The sequence below is a fragment of the Pseudophryne corroboree genome, chromosome 9 (genome assembly GCF_028390025.1).
Source record: "Pseudophryne corroboree isolate aPseCor3 chromosome 9, aPseCor3.hap2, whole genome shotgun sequence".
Classification (NCBI taxonomy): domain Eukaryota; kingdom Metazoa; phylum Chordata; class Amphibia; order Anura; family Myobatrachidae; genus Pseudophryne; species Pseudophryne corroboree.
In genome coordinates, this window is record NC_086452.1 from 373,703,008 (window position 1) to 373,721,704 (window position 18,697).

Genomic DNA, 18,697 nt, shown 5'->3' on the forward strand with positions numbered 1-18,697 from the left:
GTGACAGGGATGGTGGGCCCCTCTCAGCTCTGGACCCCATAGCAACTGCACTCCATGCACCTATGGTAACTATGCCCTTGGCTTGCTACACCTGCTGCAGGTTGCACCATTTTTGAGCAATGTCTTCAGAAAGATGGCTCATGCACAGATTATAGCACATCAGACTTTGGCACATCAGTGCTGGAAGCAATAATGGGGCAGAGCATGCATGGAACATTAGAATCTGTTCAGACTGCAGGTTGAGTGATGCAGGACCTTTTCAACTCGTTGCCCTGTTTGCATCCAATGTAGCAATGTTTCCCAACTTTGGTCCTCAAGGCACGCTAACAGTCCAGGTTTTAAGGTTAGCCATTCTTGAGCACAGGTGACTTAATCGGTACCTCAGTTTTTATTTATTTAAGCATCTGTGCTCAAGCATGGATATCCTTAAAACCTGGACTGTTGGTGTGCCTTGATGACCGAGGTCGAGGGACCCTGCAATATAGTAACACCACTGGTTTTTTGAATCTGGCACTTTCATTTGCAAAAATGCCGCTGACTTCCTAGATGCAAAGAAGTAGGTCTATAAACTCCAATAAACATTTTATAAAACATGTAGACAGCGTGGCATATGAACAGGGGTTAGATTAGTTTAAAACATGAATCAATGGTGACAGGTTTCAACTTTCTAAAAATGATTTGTCAGCGTTGTGCTTATGAATTATTATATGTATAGCACACGGACAAGAACATGGATGTCCAAGAGGAACATGCTTGAAATGTAGGACAAGACTGCAGCTGAACGTAAGAAAAGGCTTTAAACCCTTGAAGGACGGTGAATGCAGTTTCTATGACAACGGGCATGGTTGGTTTATAGGATTATCAAGTCAAAAAAAAAAAAAAAGGTTCCATTCATATTGATTCAAGCAATGGATAAACTGGTTACAAAAGAATATATGAGCCTTCATTGAGACCCTGATCTGTCAGTGAACTAAGCTACGTATTTGATAGTTGGATGGTAGGTATGCTATTTTCTACAATGTGATTTAGAATGTATGATGTGGAAAATTTACAAAGTACTGTATATTTACTGCTGAATTACAAGCAGTAATGATCAGTACAACACTAGATCCATCAGTGGGGGTAATTCAGACCTGATCGCTAGCAATCGATTTTTGCACTGCTGCGATCAGATAGTCGCCACCTACAGGGGGAGTGTATTTTAGCTGTGGGTGAACGCATGTGTAGTAGAGCTGTACAAACAGATTTTGGGGGTAATTCCAAGTTGATCGCAGCAGGATTTTTGTTAGCAATTAGGCAAAACCATGTTCACTGCAGGGGAGGCAGATATAACATGTGCAGAGAGAGTTAGATTTGGGTGGGGTGTGTTCAATCTGCAATCTAATTTGCAGTGTAAAAATAAAGCAGCCAGTATTTACCCTGCACAGAAACAAAATAACCCACCCAAATCTAACTTTCTGCACATGTTATATCTGCCCCCCCCCTGCAGTGCACATGGGCCCTCATTCCGAGTTGTTCGCTCAGTATTTTTCATCGCATCGCAGTGAAAATCCGCTTAGTACGCATGCGCAATGTTCGCACTGCGACTGCGCCAAGTAACTTTACTATGAAGAAAGTATTTTTACTCACGGCTTTTTCTTCGCTCCGGCGATCGTAATGTGATTGACAGGAAATGGGTGTTACTGGGCGGAAACACGGCGTTTCAGGGGCGTGTGGCTGAAAACGCTACCGTTTCCGGAAAAAACGCAGGAGTGGCCGGAGAAACGGTGGGAGTGCCTGGGCGAACGCTGGGTGTGTTTGTGACGTCAACCAGGAACGACAAGCACTGAAATGATCGCACAGGCAGAGTAAGTCTGGAGCTACTCTGAAACTGCTAAGTAGTTAGTAATCGCATTATTGCGAATACATCGGTCGCAATTTTAAGAAGCTAAGATTCACTCCCAGTAGGCGGCGGCTTAGCGTGTGTAACTCTGCTAAATTCGCCTTGCGACCGATCAACTCGGAATGAGGGCCATGGTTTTGCCAAATTGCTAAAAAAAATCCTGCTGCGATCAACTTGGAATTACCCCTTTTGTGCAGTCTCTGCACACAGCCCAGGACTTACTCAGCCGCTGCGATCACATCAGCCTGTCCGGGACCGGAATTGACGTCAGTAACCCTCCCTGCAAAAGCATGGACACGCCTGCATTTTTCCAGACACTCCCTGAAAACGGTCAGTTGACACCCACAAACGCCTTCATCCTGTCAATCTCCTTACGGTCGGCCGTGTGAACGGATCTGTCGCACAAACCCATCGCTGAGCGGCAATCCACTTTGTACCCGTGCGACGTGCCTGTGTATTACGGTGCATATGCATGCACAGTTTGGACCTGAACGCCCGCTATGCGAAAACACACAGCAGTGAACAGGTCTGAATTACCCCCAGTGTTCCTATCTTCGATCAATTTATTTTGTATTGATTTGCAGATTCTGGCTAATCAAAAATTTAATATACTTTTGCTCACTGGATAATTATGTCTGTCTTACATTACAGTGTGTTTCCATAAGCCTACAGTTATGCAAGAACAGGTAAAATCCATATGTCAAACAAGTTTCTTTAAAATCAGGGGCACCATGTTAATCTGGATCCCAAAATGTTGGTATGCAAATTGTACATGTAGTTAACACTCATGTAAAAAAAATGTAACTTTTAGATTGCACCAATGAATAGCTGGGAATCTGTGCTTTTGGCTATTTTCTAATGTGCTTTATATTCTGTTCAACTGCTTGTTTGTCGCAAGTTGTAATACTGCTAAATATGTTTATAAAATTGGTAACATTTCACTGTGGGAGAGAGGTCCTGCTGGCTGCCTGAAGCCAGGGTGTTTTGAAATAACAGCAAATAAAAGCCTGCAAATGTTAATTTAGCACTCCAGTAGGTTTAGAACTTTTTCATTTGTGTCCTGTGAAGGGCAAGCTATGTGCTTCGTTTTATGTGCTTCAAGAGACATCTGTTCATCTGTACGGTGAGGATCCACATAGGCAGGGACGGTGCTAGGGTGTTCGGCGCTCTCCTGCAAACTATAAATTTGCGCCCTCCCTCCCATACTTTACAAACAGACAGCACACATCACAAAAAATAATACCCACATTTCAAATTATGCCACATAGTAGCATAATCTTATTCACATTACATACCTCCCAACTTTCAGGAGGAAGGAATTGGGACTCCGGCACCCAGAAAAAGGGGGCTTTGCCCCATGAAAGGGGGCATGGCTTTACGGTAATGCCGCGATCGCATTAGAAGAGAATATGGGGAAAAAATGAGAGACAAAGAGACAGGAAGAACTTACCTTTTGGGGGAGAAGTAGGAGATGAGATGACATGGGATAACAGGCAGGCAGCAAACTATGTAATACTAATTGACAACTACCTGCTGGTCCCTCACCAAATTACAAGCACTGGAACCATGGTGTGGTACCTGAGCCAGTCACCTGGTAGGAGACTTCAGCAGCTGGGCAGTGATTCCTACAGGGCTCCCACAGGACACTGGGAGCCGCAGCCACGCTGAACAATTGTTGCAATGTCACATGCACCAGGCTGTGCATTTCTAGAAGAGTGGGAGGAGAGCATAATGCAGATCTGCGTCATATGCAGGAAGGAAGTGCACTGTACATACTAAGAGATGCACTGCACACAGCCACACACTCACACGAGCACAGTCATAGTGGCCGGCAGCTTCTTCTGCCTATTGTGAAGGGATGTCGGTGCAATAAGTCTGACACTTTATAATTTGGCTTAGAAAAGAAATACCTTATAGGGTTATGGGTACAATATCCCGACAGTCACAATACTGGCAGAATTCCGATGGTTAAAATCCTCATAGATTTTAGTAAGTATACTAACCTTAACCCTCCCCTCCCATAGTCTAAACCTAACCCTCTCCTCCCACAGCCTAACCCTAACCCACCCCTCCCGCAGCCTAACCCTAAGGGCTGCAACACACTACCCGGTTTACACCGGATGGCAAAAAGCCAAACAAACTTTGTCCGTCTTTTTGCCATCCGGGAGGGTCTTTCACACACAACAGCTTTGAGCCGTGTGTAATGCTGTGCGCATGCGCAGCAGCAGACACGGCTTGAAAAAAAAACGTGTATGAAAGCTCCCCTTCACACACACGGTTTTCTGCCTTCAAAGACGACACGGCCCCGGCCCGGCAGCCGGACCTTCCATTGGATATTTCCGGCTGCAACCCGGCAGCCGGGCCTGGGCCGTGCCGTGTGAAAGGACACATTGCGCTGCATGTGTCTCTGCAGCACGGCAGCGATAAAAAGCCGGGCGGGATTTTGCCCGGTGGAGGGAGCCGGCGTGTGTGTTCAGCCCTAACTGTTCCCTACCGCAGCCTAACCCTAACCCTACCCTCCTACTGCCTAACTCTCCCCTCCCGCAGCCTAACCCTAACTCTCCCCTCCCTCAGCCTAACCCTAACTCTCCCCTCACACAGCCTAACCCTCCCCTCCCACAGCCTAGCCCTAACCATCCTTCCCGCAAACCTAATCCTGACCATCCCCTACGACAGCCTAATCGTCTCCTCCTGCATCCTGACCTTAACCTCCCCCTCCCACAGCCTAACTCACCCTCAATCACACTGCACACACTCGCACAGTCATAGTGGCCGGTAGCTTGGGTGCAATAAGTCAGAACATTTTATAATTTGGTTTAGAAAAGAAATACCTTGAAGGATTATGGGTACAATATCCCGATGGTGACAATACCGGCAGCAGAATCCGGATGGTGAAAATCCTGAGAGATTTTAGTAAGTATTCTAACCTTAACCCTTCCCTCCTGCAGCCTAAACCAAACCCTCCCCTCCCAAAGCCTAACCCTACCCTCCCTTTCCGCAGCCTAACCCTCCCCTCATGCAGCCTAATCCTAACTGTCCCCTTCCACAGCCTAACCCTCCCCTCCCGCAGCCTCACCCTAACACTCCCGCAGCCTAACCCTAACTCTCCCCTCCCGCAGCCAAACCCTAACCCTCCCCTCATGCAGCCTAACCCTAACTCTCCCCTCCCACAGCCTAACTCTCCCTTCCCGCAGCCTAACCCTAACCCTCCTCCCTCATCCTAACTAGTGATGAGCGGGTTCAGTTCCTCGGAATCCGAACCCCCCCGAACTTCACCCATTTTACACGGGTCCGAGGCATACTCGAATACTCCAGTATTGCTCGGTTAACCCGAGCGCGCCCGAAAGTCATCATCCTGCTGTCGGATTCTCGCGAGACTCGGATTCTATATAAGGAGCAGCCATTTTTCACTCGTGCATTGGAAATGATAGTGAGAGGACGTGGCTGGCGTCCTCTCACTTTGTTTCAGAGCTTTCAGGGGGCTGCAAATATCTTTATTCTGGGGACCAGCAGTACTATAGGAGGAGTACAGTGCAGAGTTTTGCTGACCAGTGACCACCAGTATTATACGTTCTCTGCCTGAAAAACGCTCCATATCTGTGCTCAGTGTGCTGCATATATCTGTGCTCACACTGCTTTATTGTGGGGACTGGGGACCAGCAGTATTATATAGGAGGAGTTCAGTGCAGAGTTTTGCTGACCAGTGACCACCAGTATTATACGTTCTCTGCCTGAAAAACGCTCCATATCTGTGCTCAGTGTGCTGCATATATCTGTGCTCACACTGCTTTATTGTGGGGACTGGGGACCAGCAGTATTATATAGGAGGAGTACAGTGCAGAGTTTTGCTGACCAGTGACCACCAGTATTATACGTTCTCTGCCTGAAAAACGCTCCATATCTGTGCTCAGTGTGCTGCATATATCTGTGCTCACACTGCTTTATTGTGGGGACTGGGGACCAGCAGTATTATATAGGAGGAGTACAGTGCAGAGTTTTGCTGACCAGTGACCACCAGTATTATATGTTCTCTGTCTGAAAAATGCTCCATATCTGTGCTGCATTGTAGTATATAGTAGGAGTACAGTGCATAATTTTGCTGACCACCAGTGTATAATATATAGCAGTACGGTACAGTAGGCCACTGCTCTACCTACCTCTGTGTCGTCAAGTATACTATCCATCCATACCTGTGGTGCATTTCAGTTTTGCACAGTTTGCTGACCACCAGTGTATAATATATAGCAGTACGGTACAGTAGGCCACTGCTCTACCTACCTCTGTGTCGTCAAGTATACTATCCATCCATACCTGTGGTGCATTTCAGTTTTGCACAGTTTGCTGACCACCAGTATATAATATATAGCAGTACGGTACAGTAGGCCACTGCTCTACCTACCTCTGTGTCGTCAAGTATACTATCCATCCATACCTGTGGTGCATTTCAGTTTTGCACAGTTTGCTGACAACCAGTATATAATATATAGCAGTATGGTACAGTAGGCCACTGCTCTACCTACCTCTGTGTCGTCAAGTATACTATCCATCCATACCTGTGGTGCATTTCAGTTTTGCACAGTTTGCTGACCACCAGTATATAATATATAGCAGTACGGTACAGTAGGCCACTGCTCTACCTACCTCTGTGTCATCAAGTATACTATCCATCCATACCTGTGGTGCATTTCAGTTGTGCGCAGTATATATAGTAGTAGGCCATTGCTATTGATACTGTCATATAATTCCACACATTAAAAAATGGAGAACAAAAATGTCGAGGGTAAAATAGGGAAAGATCAAGATCCACTTCCACCTCGAGCTGAAGCTGCTGCCACTAGTCATGGCATAGATGATGAAATGTCATCAACGTCGTCTGCCAAGGCCGATGCCCAATGTCATAGTAGAGAGCATGTAAAATTCAAAACACAAAAGTTCAGTAAAATGACCAAAAAATCAAAATTAAAAGCATCTGAGGAGAAGCGTAAATTTGCCAATATGCCATTTACGACACGGAGTGGCAAGGAACGGCTGAGGCCCTGGCCTATGTTCATGGCTCTTGGTTCAGCTTCACATGAGGATGGAAGCACTCATCCTCTCGCTAGAAAAATGGAAAGACTTAAGCTGGCAAAAGCACAGCAAAGAACTGTGCGTTCTTCTAAATCACAAATCCCCAAGGAGAGTCCAATTGTGTCGGCTGCGATGCCTGACCTTCCCAACACTGGACGGGAAGAGGTGGCGCCTTCCACCATTTGCACGCCCCCTGCAAGTGCTGGAAGGAGCACCCGCAGACCAGTTCCTGATAGTCAAATTGAAGATGTCACTGTTGAAGTACACCAGGATGAGGATATAGGTGTTGCTGGCGCTGAGGAGGAAATTGACAAGGAGGATTCTGATGGTGAGGTGGTTTGTTTAAGTCAGGCACCCGGGGAGACACCTGTTGTCCGTGGGATGAATATGGCCATTGACATGCCTGGTCAAATTACAAAAAAAATCACCTCTTCGGTGTGGAATTATTTTAACACAAATGCGGACAACAGGTGTCAAGCCGTGTGTTGCCTTTGTCAAGCTGTAATAAGTAGGGGTAAGGACGTTAACCACCTCGGAACATCCTCCCTTATACGTCACCTGCAGCGCATTCATCATAAGTCAGTGACAAGTTCAAAAACTTTGGATGACAGCGGAAGCAGTCCACTGACCACTAAATCCCTTCCTCTTGTAACCAAGCTCCTGCAAACCACACCACCAACTCCCTGAGTGTCAATTTCCTCCTTACATAGGAAAGCCAATAGTCCTGCAGGCCATGTCACTGTCAAGTCTGACGAGTCCTCTCCTGCCTGGGATTCCTCCGATGCATCCTTGAGTGTAACGCCTACTGCTGCTGGCGCTGCTGTTGTAGCTGCTGGGAGTCGATCGTCATCCCAGAGGATAAGTCGGAAGACCACTTGTACTACTTCCAGTAAGCAATTGACTGTCCAACAGTCCTTTGCGAGGAAGATGAAATATCACAGCAGTCATCCTGCTGCATAGTGGATAACTCAGGCCTTGGCAGCCTGGGCGGTGAGAAACATGTTTCCGTTATCCACCGTTAATTCACAGGCAACTACAGACTTGATTGAGGTACTGTGTCCCCGGTACCAAATACCATCTAGGTTCAATTTCTCTAGGCAGGCAATACCGAAAATGTACACAGACCTCAGAAAAAGAGTCACCAGTGCCCTAAAAAATGCAGTTGTACCCAATGTCCACTTAACCACGGACATGTGGACAAGTGGAGCAGGGCAGACTCAGGACTATATGACTTTGACAGCCCACTGGGTATATGTATTGCCTCCCGCAGCAAGAACAGCAGCAGCGGCACCAGTAGCAGCATCTCGCAAACGCCAACTCGTTCCTAGGCAGGCTACGCTTTGTATCACCGCTTTACAGAAGAGGCACACAGCTGACAACCTCTTACGGAAACTGAGGAACATCATCGCAGAATGGCTTACCCCAAATGGACTCTCCTGGGGATTTGTGACATCGGACAACGCCAGCAATATTGTGCGTGCATTACATCAGGGCAAATTCCAGCATGTCCCATGTTTTGCACATACATTGAATTTGGTGGTGCAGAATTATTTAAAAAACGACAGGGACGTGCAAGAGATGCTGTCGGTGGCCCGAAGAATTGCGGGCCACTTTCGGCATTCAGCCACCGCGTGCCGAAGACTTGAGCACCAGCAAACAGTCCTGAACCTGCCCTGCCATCATCTGAAGCAAGAGGTGGTAACGAGGTGGAATTCAAATCTCTATATGCTTCAGAGGATGGAGGAGCAGCAAAAGGCCATTCAAGCCTATACATCTGCCTATGATATAGGCAAAGGAGGTGGAATGCACCTGACTCAAGCGCAGTGGAGAATGATTTCAACGTTGTGCAAGGTTCTGCAACCCTTTGAACTTGCCACACGTGAAGTCAGTTCAGACACTGCCAGCCTGAGTCAGGTCATACCCCTCATCAGGCTTTTGCAGAAGAAGCTGGAGACATTGAAGGAAGAGCTAAAACAGAGCGATTCCGCTAGGCATGTGGGACTTGTGGATGGAGCCCTTAATTCGCTTAACCAGGATTCACGGGTGGTCAATCTGTTGAAATCAGAGCACTACATTTTGGCCACCGTGCTCGATCCTAGATTTAAAACCTACGTTGGATCTTTCTTTCCGGCAGACACAAGTCTGCAGAGGTTCAAAGACCTGCTAGTGAGAAAATTGTCAAGTCAAGCGGAACGTGACCCGTCAACAGCTCCTCATTCAATCTCTCCCGCAACTGGGGGTGCGGGGAAAAGGCTTCGAATTCCGTGCTGACATCTGGTCCGGACTGAAGGACCTGCCAACGATTACTGACATGTCGTCTACTGTCACTGCATATGATTCTCTCACCATTGAAAGAATGGTGGAGGATTGTATGAGTGACCGCATCCAAGTAGGCACGTCAGACAGTCCGTACGTATACTGGCAGGAAAAAGAGGCAATTTGGAGGCCCTTGCAGAAACTGGCTTTATTTTACCTAAGTTGCCCCCCCTCCAGTGTATACTCCGAAAGAGTGTTTAGTGCAGCCGCTCACCTTGTCAGCAACCTGCGTACGAGGTTACTTCCAGAACATGTGGAGAAGATGATGTTCATCAAAATTAATTATAATCAATTCCTCCGTGGAGACATTCACCAGCAATTGCCTCCAGAAAGTACACAGGGACCTGAGATGGTGGATTCCAGTGGGGACGAATTAATAATCTGTGAGGAGGGGGATGTACACAGTGAAAGGGTGAGGAATCGGACGATGAGGAGGAGGTGGACATCTTGCCTCTGTAGAGCCAGTTTGTGCAAGGAGAGATTGATTGCTTCTTTTTTGGTGGGTGCCCAAACCAACCAGTCATTTCAGTCACAGTTGTGTGGCAGACCCTGTTGCTGAAATGATGGGTTTGTTAAAGTGTGCATGTCCTGTTTATACAACATAAGGGTGGGTGGGAGGGCCCAAGGACAATTCCATTTTGCACCTCTTTTTTCTTTCATTTTTCTTTGCATCATGTGCTGTTTGGGGACAATTTTTTTGAAGTGCCATCCTGCCTGACACTGCAGTGCCACTCCTAGATGGGCCAGGTGTTTGTGTCGGCCACTTGGGTCGCTTAGCTTAGTCACACAGCTACCTCATTGCACCTCTTTTTTTCTTTGCATCATGTGCTGTTTGGGGACTATTATTTTGAAGTGCCATCCTGTCTGACACTGCAGTGCCACTCCTAGATGGGCCAGGTGTTTGTGTCGGCCACTTGGGTCGCTTAGCTTAGTCATCCAGCGACCTCGGTGCAAATTTTAGGACTAAAAATAATATTGTGAGGTGTGAGGTGTTCAGAATAGACTGAAAATGAGTGGACATTATGGTTATTGAGGTTAATAATACTATGGGATCAAAATGACCCCCAAATTCTATGATTTAAGCTGTTTTTGAGGGGTTTTTGTAAAAAAAACACCCGAAACCAAAACACACCGGAATCCGACAAAAAATTTTCAGGGAGGTTTTGCCAAAACGCGTCCAAATCCAAAACACGGCCGCGGAACCGTATCCAAAACCAAAACACAAAACCCGAAAAATGTCCGGTGCACATCACTAATCCTAACCCTAACTCTCCCCTTCCACAGCCTAACCCTAACCCTTCCCTCCTACAGCCTAGCCCTAACTGTCCCCTCCCGCAACCTAGCCCTAACCATCCCCTATGACAGCCTAACCCTCCCCTCCAGCAGCCTAATCCTTACTCTCCCCTTCCACAGCCTAACCCTTCCCTCCCGCAGTACCTCACCCTAACCCTCCCCTCCCGCAGCCTAACCCTAACGCTCCCCTCCTGCAGCCTAACCCTAAGCCCCCCCTAACTCTCCCTTCCCACAGCCTACCCGTAGCCCTTCCCTCCCACAGCCTAACCTAACCATACACTACCACAGCCTAACCCTAACCATCCCCTACGACAGCCTAACCATCTCCTCCTGCATCCTGACCCTAACCTCCCCCTCCCACAGCCTAACTCACCCCCAATCACACTGCATACACTCGCACAAGCACAGTCATAGTGGCCGGCAGCTTCTTCTACCTATTGTGTGAAGGGCTGTGGGTGCAATAAGTCAGAAACTTTATAATTTGGTTTAGAAAATAAATACCTTAAAGGGTTATGGGTACAATATCCTGACAGTCACAATAACGGCAGCAGAATCCAGATGGTGAAAATCCTGATAGATTTTAGTAAGTATTCTAACCTTAACCCTCTCCTCCTGCAGCCTAAACCTAACCTTCCCTTCCCACAGCCTAACCTTAACCCTCCCCTCCTGCAGCCTAATCCTCCTCTCCCGCAGCCAAACCCTAACTGTCCCCTTCCGCAGCCTAACACTTCCCTCCTGCAGCCTGACCCTCCCCTTCCACAGTCTAACCCTAACCCTCCCAAAGCCTAACTCTAATTCTTTCCTACCACAGCCTAACCCTAACCGTTCCCTCATGCAGCCTAACCCTAACCCTCCCCTCCCGCAGCCTAACCCTAACTCTCCCCTCCCACAGCCTAACCCTAACTCTCCCCTCCCACAGCCTAACCCTAACCCTCCCCTCCCCTCCCGCAGCCTAACCCTAACCCTCCCCTCCCACAGCCTAACCCTAACCCTCCCCTCCCGCAGCCTAACCCTAACTCTCCCCTTCCACAGTCTAACCATAACTCTCCCCTCCCACAGCCTAACCATAACTCTTTCCACCCATGGCCTAACCCTAACCCTCCCCTCCCCAGCCTAACCCTAACTCTCCTTTCCCACAGCCTAACCTTAGCCCTCCACTCCCACAGCCTAACCCTAACTGTATCCTCCAGCATCCTGACCCTAACCTCCCCCTCCCACCCCCAATCACACTGCACACACTCACATGAGCACAGTCATAGTGGCCGTCAGCTTCTTCTACCTATTGTGTGAAGGGTTGTGGGTGCAATAAGTCATAAACTTTATAATTTGGTTTAGAAAATAAATTCCTTAAAGGTATATGGTACAATATCCTGATGGTCACAATATCGGCAGCAGAATCCGGATGGTGAAAATCCTGGTAGATTTTAGTAAGTATTCTAAACTTAACCCTGCCCTCCTGCAGCCTAAACCTAACTCTTCCCTCCCACAGCCTAACCTTAACCCTCCCCTCCCGCAGCCTAACCCTCCGCTTCCTCACCCTAACCCTAACCATCCCCTACAGCAGCCTAACCGTCTCCTCCTGTATCCTGACCCTAACCTCCCCCTCCCACAGTCTAACCCAACCCTTCCACAGCCTAACCATATCTCTCCCAATAGTGCCTAACCCTCCCCCCCCACACCTCCCCCCCACAGTGTAATCATAAATGTCTCCTCCCATAAGTTGGTATCCATTTGGATGGTCGACCATGTTAAGGTCGACAGTCATTAGGTCGACCACTATTGGTCGACATTGCCGTGGTCAACATGGACATATGGTCGACACAGGACAGGTCGACACATGAAAAGGACGACATGGCTTTTTTTAGAAAAAAAATATTTTTAACGTTTTCATACTTTACTATCCACGTGGACTACGATTGGGAATGGTAATCTGTGCCGAGCACGGCGAGGCACAATGTCCGCAGCATGGCAAGCAAAACGAGCCATGCAAGGGTATGCGGTACACTAATGGGGGTTCCTGGTCATGTTATGGAAAAAATTACACCAAAAACAGTTAAAAAAAAAATCCCATTTTGACCTTTTCATGTGTCGACATGTCCCACGTCGACCATTTTATGTGTTGACTATTAGTCCATGTTGACCATGTGTATCTTGATAAATAGTGGTCGACCTAATGTATGTCAACCTTAACATGGTCGATCATTCATACCAGATCCCTATAAGATTACCATATTACTCACTGTTGGGATTCCAAGGCCTGTATTCTAACCATCCTGTATTCTGGGATCCTGACTAATAAAATTATTTTTATTCCAATAAAATGCACAAAAATGTGTTGATAAGGATCTCACAATATATATTTCCATCTTTCTATTAATATTTACTGTCTGTCTTTTTTATTAACTAACAATGATTAGTATAAAAAATAAACAAAGGATAATAAGAATAAATATAATATATATGTATAAAGTATAAAGATATAATAAAGTAGCCCTTCCAGCAGTTTATACAGTATATAATTTACCTAATTCCCCATAGACACTTTATTAGTTGTAGCTTTGTAATTGAAGCCTTCCTTTTTTAGTATACAACTGAGGGGGTTATTCAGGGTTGGTCGTAGATTTTGCTCTTGCAGCAAAATCTGAGACCATATACTGTACACACATGCTGGGGGCCGCCCAGTATGTCTGGTGCCGCCCTGTGCTGCATTTACAATTTAATTGCGATCGCATTGAATTGAGGTTGACCCCTGCCTACGCACACTGGCTGTGTAGACAGGGGTCCCGCCACCATATTTTTAACTCGCAGGACACACAGGCGACATCATCTTCCAGCCCCTAAAATGGCCATGATGCGCCTGCGTTTTCTGTTTCCCCCAAAATGCTGCGTCTCTGCCCCCCGACGCCCGTCTCCTGTCAGTCCTCCTTCTGCTATATGATAGCATGAAGGGTCGTGCACTATGGCCAGTGTGCATGCGCAGACCCTTTGGACGCGGACGCTGCATATGAATGCAGTGGCTGCGTCCATCTCTAAATAAAGCCCTGAATACAGACAGTCAATGTACTTAAAAGTCCATGTAAGCTTACCTCTACTAAGCTTCAGGGGAATGGAGCAGTGTCTACTTCCCATGTGCCACTGCATCAGGGTGCCTTTCTGGGAGCAGATGGTGGTATGACGCTGCAGAAGAGACACCTGCAGTGTCCTGCTAAAATGCGGTCAGCTGAGCTCAAAACCGGTTGCAGGCATGTAAAGGGACCATTTCCGATCTATCTTCCAGCCGTCAGGCTTGTGATGCTGTGGGTGACCCATAGCTGCGCTGTGTGTGGTCCCCACATAGGCTGCAATCAACCCCTTACTCCGGCTCTGCAGTCTGCGAGCTCTCCCTCTCTCTAGGTGCCGCTTCCAGCAAGGAGGAGGTAGAGAGGAGGATCCGCTGTTCATGCTGCCAGCGCTGCTGGCTGTGTGACAGGCGCAGTGGCAGCCGGCAGCAACATCAGGGTTGCATAGTGGGGAGAGCGCCTCTCCAGCCCGGAGCCTCCATGCTTTGCAGAACCTGCTGAGTGGGTAGCTCCAGCACTGCACATAGGGCCTGAATGCAGGGAAAGTGGCCACAAATGCGAACAGCTGCAGAGCCAGTTTTATGACCCTATGCTAATGCAAGTATCCATATTCAACCCACTGTTATTCCCTCCACAGCCGTAACTGTCATCATTAGTTTAGCACCTATACCTACCCTATGCTGGGTGCAAAAGATCCATAAGAAACAGGCATCCTGAGGGCACACACATCTTGTAATAGCACGGATCTCTAGCTCAGGGCTGTAACTAGGTGTGTGCAGAAGGTGCATTGCCCACAGCGCACTTACCCTGTGGTCGCATCTTCTACACACACCTCGAGTTGCTGCATATCCCTCCCGCTGACGTACGCCATCCCTCTCCCCTGTGTCTGGCGCCTGCAGCAGCCCCAAGCTCCGACTAGCTGGAGCCACTGATCACTTTTAAAGTCAGCGGCAGCGCTGGACAGGAAATCCACCCTGTGCTGCTGCGCTCCCGCCGCCTGCCTCCTCTCTGCCTATGAAATGTACAGACTCTGCAGAGGAGAGGAGTCAGTTCTGTACATGAGCCGACAACAGCGCAGGAACAACGTAAAACTCACGTAAGTGCTTATACAGACACTACACTATATTACACTACACTTCAATACAGTATACTACACTATACTACACTATACTACACTACACTACACTACACTATACTATACTATACTACACTACACAATACTACACTACACTATACTACACTACACTACACAATACTACACTACACTACACTATACTACATTACATTACACTACACTACACTACACTACACTACACTACAGTAAACTCTAATGGTAAGGGGTAGGGATGTAAGGGGGACTCTGCCTGCCGTAATGTGTAAAAGGAGGACTCTGCCTGCCATAATGTGTAAAAGGGGAAATCTGCCTTCCGTAATGTGTAAAAGTGGGAATCTGCCTGCCGTAATGTGTAAAAGGGGGACTCTGCCTGCTGTAATGTGTGTAAGTGGTGCTACTGTGTGGCATAATATGAATTGGTATTATTTTGTGGCCACGCTTCTTCCCCATGAAGCCACACCCCTATATTTTTGCCACGCACCTATTGCGTGCACTGGCCCTATTTTAAGTATGATGGGGAGGAGCGCCAATCCTGTTTCTTGCACACAGCACTAAAATGTCTAGTTATGGCACTGCTCTGGCTACACATCTAGGTATACTTACCTACTCTCTTGGAACGGCCAGAAGGCTCCCAAAAATTGGGTGATACTCCCGGCCTCCCAAAAGAGTGGGCAAGTCTCCTGCAGCCGCCAGCCATCCGCTGTCATCATGGCCCCACCTTCTGCTTCACAATGTCGGTAATCATGCATTTTGTCTGGTGTGGTGCAGGGCCACAAAGACTCAGTTGCTTCATCACACCCACCACCCCAACCACTTCTCATTGCTGAGCCAATCCAGCTGGCTCTTTCCGGAGGGGACGGCCCACAAGTCGGCAAGTATGCATCTAAGACTCTCCCAAGTCACTCCCATGAATCGCATCTCTTGTGTGCATTCACAAAGCAGCTACCAAGATGCACAAATAGAGAGATCCAGCCGTGCATGGAGTGAACTAGCTGTTCTCATATCTACTACCAAGCGGCACAATATACAATCACTTTTTCCTACACATGCGCAGTATGCTGATAATTGTGAGACGTGCGCACTCCAGGCAGCATCTGATTATACCCATACTATGTATATAGCATAGCAATATACCAATATTTTACCTTTTTTTCACTCATTTTAAATTGATCAAATTACTACAAAACACCCCCAACTACAAAAAAAGTAGAGATGAGCTGATTCGGTTTAACTTGGTTTTACTCGGTTCTCAAAACGGCATCTTATTGGCTATCCAAAACACGTGACATCCGTGAGCAAATAAGATGCCGTTTTGAGAACCAAGTAAAACCGAGTAAAACCGAAGTCGCTCATCTCTAAAAAAAAAGTTAATTGATTATCTAAAGTCTCTAAACTGACAAACAATTATTTTCTTTCAAAACCAAACCAAATACTTTGATGTATTATGGCCAATTTAAAAAACGATATTTACCATCTAAATTTATCATTGCACTATGGTGAATTAAAAATAAGGAAGAAATTAATTTTATTTCCCTCTGAAGGAATGATCAGTGTGGCATATTCTGTAGTAGTGGATCTGAGAAAATATGTAAATGAGACAAATTATTTACAGAAGACTCTTGTGTGGGTGCAGAAGACTCTTGTGTGGGTGCACTCTTAATTATATTCTATTTAGTGAAGTAAATATTAAAACATAACGTTTATTAATTGAAGTTTAAGATTAGTCCCTACTCCACTAATCCACCAAAAATAATTAGTCAAAATTGTAGACAACATGCAAACATATATATTCTTAGAATGAAATGAGATAAAAATAAAATGTTCCTGTTAGTCTATAATAATAGACTGGCAGGGAGATCTAGACACTATGGTTCTACAACTGGCTCCTGCTAACCCAGCACAAGTTATGCTTGTTTTAATGGGATCTCATGGGGTCATTGTTGACCGGACTATTGGTATCAGGAGTACAAATCCGAATTTATTCAAAATGATATGCAAACATATAATTTCGACTCTCTGTAGTATTTTTGGCCTCTGTGAACTTGCCACAGTGTCATAGAAGAAAATTGTTTGGAGATTTTCAGAAAAGAAAGAAAAAAAAAGAAAAAAAGAAGAAAGAGAAAAAGTGGTGATTCTGCTGTTGGTGTGTAGTCGAGATAGGTAAAAAATTACAACACCAGGTATTCTCTGAGGGTCCCCCCTTCAGGTACTGACCCAGCCCACCACCGCCAAATAGTTTTGCTGAGATGAGAAAAGTGTCTGATTTCTGCTGCTATGGATTGTATGGATAACGGTTGAATGTAATGTTTACCAGAGATGTCCAATGTCTGCTAATATGAGTTGTGTGGATAACAGTTAAATGTAAAGTATACAAGGGGTACCAGTCACTGCCCAGGTCCCTGGGTCAGTCTGTGAATTTTCAGGATCTATTAGGTACTCCTGATGTCCTAGGTCCACAGTGGAAAACGCGTTTCACCCGTCCTGCGGGCTTGCTCACTTCCATTGATGGAATTGGAATGGAAGTGAGCAAGCCCGCAGGACGAGTGAGACTCTTTTCTCATCTCAGCAATACTATTTGAACGGACACGCAATAGATGACAGCAGGTGGTAATAAGAATATTCAGCAGCAGGAAGTATCAATCTCTGCCTAGCATCTGAGACTGATAAGCGGAACCCATATCAGTAAAAATGGACATATAGGGCTGTTTGGAACATCCTTATTAGACCTGACAATATTAAGAGGCATTTCTGCTAAATAATTTACCTATCTTTTTAGGAAGTCAGTATACTACTGGATTTAATTCCTTAGAGATTATTTTATCTGTTATATCAGATATATATGTATTATATGTTATCCTTAGTACTGCTTGTCAATTGTGTATGATCCAATTATTGGTCAACAGGATTACAGCACACTTTGGATTGAACCTCCCATGGATCATTTGCATAGTTGTGATATTATAGATATATGTATTAGTGTTCACTCTAGGATTTTTTTAGGGCCGGGTGCTGAGCATTGAAGTGGGCACATTTTTATTTTGAAGGGCACATTTTTGATGTGACTCTTTGCGCACAAAGTATAGCACATATGTTTATAGTTTTTGTACATACATTTTGCCTTTAGTAAATCATATACATGTTATGATTCCAGCACTCTGGTCTGAGGAGATCTTATTGCGAGGACCGGAACACTGGAACGTAATGCTGGGGAAGGGAGCGGGAATGGAAAATAGCCCCTGGCGCCCTAACTCCGTTGTCTCGCCCGTGCTGTCAGAAATCCCCTGCGAGACTATGGTTGCTTGAGCCCATTGCAGCCGCATTTGAAGGGCGGATTATGTCTGCCCAACTCCGATGCCCCCTCAGGTCTTAATGGGAGACAAAGGGAAATCCGAGACAGGGTGATAACAAGGGGCCCTCTGACTAAACAACCAGGCCAGGGGCTACAAGAAACTAAAAACTAGAATATGTGCGGAAAAACCGCCAGGGAAAAGGACAACCAAAATATCCACTTGTCCACTCTCCTACCCGGCACCGCCGAGTTCCGGAGAGGACTTGTGGAAGCGGAACCCTCCGCAAATGCTCCGAAACAGAATATAAAGAAAAAGCAGCTGAGCCGCAACATACGGCAGAGCCGTAACTCACGAACACCACACGATATTCTCTGGTGATCGTTGAGGACAACAGGGGACCAAACGACTTCTTGGGATGAGATGACAACTCCAAGATACAGAACTTCTGAGGACAGGAATGACCGGATACAGCAGGACAGGAACAGACGTTCAGCAAACCAAAGCAGCATGCAGGAAGCTATTACCAGCGTCTGTGTGCAGCACTGAGCAGGTATTTAGCAGGGAGACCTCCAATCAGCTGTTCAGAGCCTGATTGGTATAAATGCCGTGCAGCTGCCTTGCTGCATGGCCACAAGACAAGTGTGTGTGCAATTAGACCCTGCAACGGGGACCGTTG

At 46.6% G+C, this 18,697-nt stretch overlaps 1 long non-coding RNA gene across 1 annotated transcript in view; it reads left to right on the plus strand.

Moving 5' to 3' along the window:
* Positions 1-900: 900 nt before the first annotated feature.
* The window catches only part of LOC134957048 (uncharacterized), a 218,265-nt gene continuing 200,468 nt past the window's right edge, over positions 901-18,697 (plus strand). Inside the window, exons 1-2 of the long non-coding RNA XR_010186412.1 lie at positions 901-997; positions 2,534-2,568. This is a non-coding gene — a long non-coding RNA (uncharacterized LOC134957048). The remainder of the gene's footprint in view (positions 998-2,533; positions 2,569-18,697) is intronic.